Here is a 6,261-nt window from a genome sequence, read left to right on the forward strand (position 1 = left end):
ACACTATATTTTTACTATTAAGGAAACAAAGGCAGTATTTTGCAGAGAGAGGCAGTACAGAAGGTAACTAAATTGCTCAAGGGCACATAGCCAGTAAGTGACATAGTTGGGTTTCCAAGCCAGCGGTTATCCTCAGAGTCCAGGGACTTACCCACTCTGCTGTACTGACTCTAGGAGAGCTGGCCACGGTCCACTGAGAGCCTGTCGGATGACGCACAGGATTCTGTTAAATGGATGCAGCATCATTTATTTCATCAGCCCTCTCTTTATGGATGCCTGAGTTGTTTCTAATCACTCGGTACTGTAAGCCGTGCTGAAATAAATAACCATGTACCTTTTGTATACAGAGAAGGCAATGGCACCCCACTCCAGTACTCTTGCCTGGAAAATCCCATGGACGGAGGAGCCTAGAAGGCTGCAGTCCACGGGGTCGCTGAAGGTCGGACACAACTGAGCGACTTAGCTTTCACTTTTCAGTTTCATGCATTGGAGAAGGAAATGGCAACCCACTCCAGTGTGCTTGCCTGGGAAATCCCATGGACAGAGGAGCCTGGCAGGCTACAGTCCGTGGGGTGGCAAAAGAGTCCGACACGACTAAGTATCTATTGAATACACTTCCAGCTGGGATTGCTAGGTGAAGGCTATACATTTGCAGCTTTGCTGATCCTGCCATCCTGCCTTCCGCGGGGCTGCACCACCTTACATGTCCTCAGTTCTCTGTTCCCCTCAGCCTCTCCAGCAGATTGTTATGAAACTTTTAAGTTTTTTTCCAAATTAGCAGGTTAAAAATGATTATCTCAGAATAATGTTAATTTGTACATCTTTTACAATGGGAGAATCTGGGCATCTTCTATGTTCAGAAGCTATTTGGCATTTTGTTTAAATGTGGATGGTCTACACATGTCCTTTGCTCATTCTTCTATTGGGTCTCTGGTCTTGTTCTTACTGGTTTCTAGGTGCTTATGATTTATCAACGCTAAGCCAATAGCATCTACACCTTGGCTTTTTTTTTTTTAAAGGATTTTCTTTTTTTAAAAATTTATGTATTTGGCTTCAAGGCATGTGGGATCTTAGTTCCTCAAACAAGGATCAAACCTGCACCCCTTGCATTGGAAGTGCGGAATCTTAACCGCTGGACTGCCACGGAAGTCCCACCTTTGGCTTTTGGGCAGGTTATTAAGGCTTCTTGCCTCCTTTTCTTCCACGTGCATTGGTTTGCTCTAGTGGTTACAATCTCTCGGCTTCCCCTCAAGGGAGAGGGAGCTGAAGCAGGTACACATGGGTGATGGGCAGGTGGGCACCACACCTGGAGCAGCCAGGGGCTGTGAAAAGGTGGCAGCTGGGATCCACTAAGTACCTGAGTCTAGGTCAGAAGAGCATCACAGCCTCTCTAATGGTGGCATTAGGGCCAAAGGGGAGGCCGTGGTGGGGTCGGAGGTGTAAAGGCCACTCACCCTTAAGGGGAGAAGCGCCTGGTCTGGATGGACAGCACGGGAGGGCCCCCCACCAGCACCCCCCGCCCCGCATCTGCAGAGATGAACATGAAGTTGGTGTGTTGCTGCTGCGAGACCAGGACCAGGGATTCCCTTGGCTCTGCAGGTCTCGCAGAATACAACCTCTGCCCCCACAAGGAGTGCTGCCCATCTGCGAAAGAGGTGCGAGCAAGACCTGTGCCTCCCAGCCAGTGAGCTCTCGGGCACTCTGGGACTCTGCTCCCACAAGGGCCAGCCCCCTGCCTCCCCGAAGCCGACATTGTGGGGAGTGGAAGCCGGATCCGCTCTTTCATTTCCCAGGAGGATACCAATTACCAGAGTGCCCCGTGCACCTGCTCAGCTGGAACCCCAGCACACACCACCTGGCTCTATTTGAGATTCCATCCCATCAGGCTTTCCAGTTTGGAGGTCAAGTTTGGGGTTTGGGGAAGGAGGGCCTAGGAGTGCTGGCTAGGGCCCAGCAGCCGCAGCCCCTGGAGCTTCATGAGGGACAACCAGCAGCTCCCTCACCGCGTGCAGTGCAGGTGAGAGCCTGATGGCTGAACCACGCGGCAGCACACAGGGCCGCCCGCCCTCCGCCCCTTCCCCACTTCAGGGCTTGATGCAGATTCTGCTGGCTGACCTCGTGCTTAGAACCTGGGCCATTCCTGGGGCACAAGTCCTGTAGGAAAAACCTTTTCACCTAATATTCTTCGAACACGTGAGGAACAGAAAAGTCCCTTTAAAATTCTTTTTGTTCTTGATTTACAATGTCGTGTTTAATGTCTGCTGTATACAAAGTGACTCAGTTATACATATATATATTCTTTGATATTCTTTTCCATTATAGCTTATCGCAGGATATTGAATACAGTTATCAGTGCTGTAGAGCAGGACTTTGTTGTTTATCCATCTATATATAATAGTTTGCATCTATTGCTAATCTCAACCTCCTAATCCTTCCCTCCTCAAAATCTCCTCCCTCTCGGCAAGCACAAGTCTGTTCTCTGTGTCTCTGTTTCTGTTTTGTAGGTAGGCTCATTCGTGTCATATTTTACATTCCACACATACGTGATATCATATGGTATTTGTCTTTCTCACTGCACTTAGTATGATAATCTCTAGGTTCATCCATGTTGCTGCAAATGGTATTATTTCATACTTTTTAACGGCTGAGGAACATTTAACATTCAGTTTATATATATACATACCTGTTGCTTCCGTGTCTTGGCTGTTGTAAATAATGCTCCTGTGAACATAGCGGTGCACACATCTTTTTGAATTAGAGTTTTGTCTGGGTATGTGCCCAAGAGTGGGATTGCTGGATCATATGGCAATTCTATTTTTAGTTTTTTGAGGAACCTCCATACTGTTTTCCACAGTGGCTTTGCCAGTTTACATTCTCACCAACAGTGTAGGATGGTTCCCTTTTCTCCACGCCCTCTCCAGCACTTATTATTTGTAGACTGAAAAAAGTCCCTTTTACTTATCACTGGACTGGAGGTGCTGACTGCAAGAGAATGAAAAGTGAGGGTAGGAGTCAGCATGTGGAAATGAAATAAAAAACAAATTACATTCCAGGAAGATGACAGGCTTCAAAGTTTCAGGTGCTACTGGGGGTTGTGTGTGACCTTAGGTCCTTCAGAGACCGCAAGGGAAATTCCTGCCCGTCTCTCTGGACCTGGGAGGACCCCATCTGTGGTTGATAATGTCTGAAAAATTCAGGGGTTTCCCTCTCAGCATAGTTTTCGTGTTTTCATGGAGGCAGAACAGCCAGAAAGGAGTGGAATTCTTTCCCACCCTCCAGCCAAACACAGGAAAACAGACCCCTCTGACTCAGGTATCATAGTTTTGAATTTGTGGGCTGTAGGTCTCAAATATCACAGAATAGAGAAGCACATTCAAAATGCAATTGGCAGTTGGTCCCTAGAGTTCCTGGAAGTCCTGGCTGCCCGTGCAGGCCTGCCCCAACACCTGCATGACACCGGCACACAGCCTCTGAGCTGTACACCATACAGCTTTTAAAAAATTAATTATTTTATTTTTTGGCTGTGGTGGGTCTTCATTGCCACACACAGGCTTTCTCTGGTTGTGGTGAGCGGGGGCTGCTCTTGGTTGCAGTGCACACACTTCCTGTTGCAATGGCTTCTCTTGTGGCAAAGCATGCACTCCAGGGCTCATGGGCTCAGTAGTTGCTGCTCTTGGGCTCAAGAGCATTGGCTTAGTAGTTGTGGAGCATGGGCTTAGTGGCTCCATGGCATGTGGGGTCTTCCCAGACCAGGGATCAAACCTGTGTCCCTTGCACTGCAAGGCAGATTCTTAACCACTGGACCATCAGGGAAGCCCCAGCAGGTAACTTTTTGTGTCTCCCTTCTGCATTATCAGAGATCTCCCTTGGAGACTCTAAAGTCCTACTGCTATTCTCCACACAGCCTTTTCCTTGCATTCATGCTAGGTATAGGTGTTATCATTAAAATGACATCTCACTCTGCTCTCTGCCTGTCCCTGGCTACTGAGGCATCCTGCCACATGTTTTTTAGTGGATCTGCTCTACTGCAGAGCTTCTCAACTGAGTAGTTTTTCTCTCCCTCCCCAGGGACATGTGGCAATGTCTGCAGACATTTTTGGTTATCACAACTCGTGAGTTGGGGAGGGGTGAGGCTGGCATCTAGTGGGTAGGCACTGGGGATGCTGCTATGTATCTTATAAAGCGCCCACAGCAAGGGGCTGTCAGACCCGAAGTGTCTACAGTGCCGAGGCTGATAAACCCGGCTGCGCTGAGGACTGCTGGGAAGGTTCTTCGTCTTAAAAAAAAATCAATTTAGAGATGCTCTTGACCTGTCACAGGCATTTTATTTTTAAAAATAATTTATTTGTCCGTGCTGGGCCTTCTCTCTAGTTGCGGCACATGGGCTTCTCATTGCAGTGGCTTCTCTTGCTGCAGAGTCCGGGCTCTAGGGAGCACAGGTTCCAGTGGTCGTGGCACGTGCGCTCAGTAGCTGCGGGCCCCCCGCTCCAGAGCACAAGCTCAGTAGCTGTGGCACATGGGCCTAGTTGCCCCGCGGCATGCGGGATCTTCCCAGGAATCGGGGATCAAACCCGTGTCTCCCTGGGTTGGCAGGCAGACTCTTTACCACTGAGCCACCCAGGGAAGCCTGCAGGCATTTCATCTGCCATCTGCATTGCAACAGGGAATTTTGGAATTCCCCCAAATCCATCCTCTTTTCATTTTGTTTATGGTATCTTTTGACACATAAAAATTAATGCAGCCAAATATGTGCTTCACTTTTTATTACAGTCTCTGAGTTTCCTGTCCCGGCTGAGTCTCTGCTACCCTTGTTCAGTGCATATGGTTTTCTATTTCCACTTCTGTTAGGGTTGCTATTTATTGTTCAGTTCATTAGGCCTTAATCCATCTGGAACTGATTTTTGTGATGGGTGGGAGGTGAGGGTCCAAATACAGATTTTTCCAGACAGAGAGCCAGTTGTGGTTTTATCTTACCTCAAATTGGCTAACCTTTCCCACTAAATTAATGTCACACACACACATAGGGCTCCCTCTTCTTTTCCAGGGATACTTGTCAATCTTTGGTTAGTACCATCAGATCCTGATTATGTGGTTTTGTCCACAAAGGCCAACTCTCACTTCTATTCCTTTTTTTTCCCCTTAAAAAATTTTTGGGTCAATTCAGACATTTCTTCTTCTTTCTTAGGTCTCCAAATAAAGAACGGATGCCTCTTCTTCCTCCCATGCTGGGTTTTGTCGCTCCGCCTTCTGTTTGTAGCACAGCGCACTTTTCGTCTGTGTTGCTGGTCGGGACTGTCACGAGACAGTCATTGGTTCCTGGGGTCCCTCCTGCCAGCTTCACTCTGTGCCCTGTCCCAAGCAGCAGCATGGTGCCTGGCACGTGGCTGGAGCTGGAATAAATGAAGGAATGCATGATGCATATCTCTTTTTTCCCAAACACGAAAACTAGTTCTCTCTTTTGTGTTGTTTTGGGACCTGGTGGTCAGAGGCTGGCTTAGTCCTTGTCATTGTCAAGGGGTGGCCTCAGACAGTCGTTTCTCTCCTCTGCTTCGGTTTTCTTACCCGTCAGGCTGGACCTGATGAGCCCTGAGCACCTTCCACTCTCACGCAGCTGGGGGCAGGAAGTGATGAAGAGCTCTGGAGAGAAGCATCGCAGGCACAGTGCGAGGGCCTCCATACTCTTAGGGGCCCATGAAAATCGCACAATTTCTTTTAAAAATCGGAAGAAACGAAGTCATACCTTTTAAGTCATATGATCTGGCTTTAAATCAGTCATACACCCTTAAGTCACATGACCTGGCTTTAGGTCAGATCAACCTAGAAAGGGGCGGGGGGAGGGAAGAGGGAAGAGGAAGAGGCTCAGATGGGAAGGGAAGAAGAAAGTCTGGGGAGAACTCTTGAGAGAAAGGGCACAGCGCCCACCAGACGCCCACCAGAATACTACCGCTTTTGCCTGCTCCATGTTCACGACCACAGCCGCGTTTTCCAGATGTCAACACGCATGCAGGCCTATAGCTTAGAAACTGCAAGCCCAGGAGTCAAGCCCAGCATTTCTGGGCCGAGCCCCGCCTCTGGGGAAACAAAGGGCAGTCACACCGCAGACTTCCTCTCAGGCAGTCCAACCACTGCGCCAGCCGACCAAGCTGGAAGTGTCCGCGTCGGGTGCTCACGGTAGACCTCTGGGCCCTCTGTGAGGCGAGGCAGTTTGGGCCGGGGTAGAAGCTCCGGGTACCCAACCCCTCCTCTCTGGGCACGTCCCTG

This window comes from Bos mutus, chromosome 23, assembly GCF_027580195.1.
Source record: "Bos mutus isolate GX-2022 chromosome 23, NWIPB_WYAK_1.1, whole genome shotgun sequence".
Classification (NCBI taxonomy): domain Eukaryota; kingdom Metazoa; phylum Chordata; class Mammalia; order Artiodactyla; family Bovidae; genus Bos; species Bos mutus.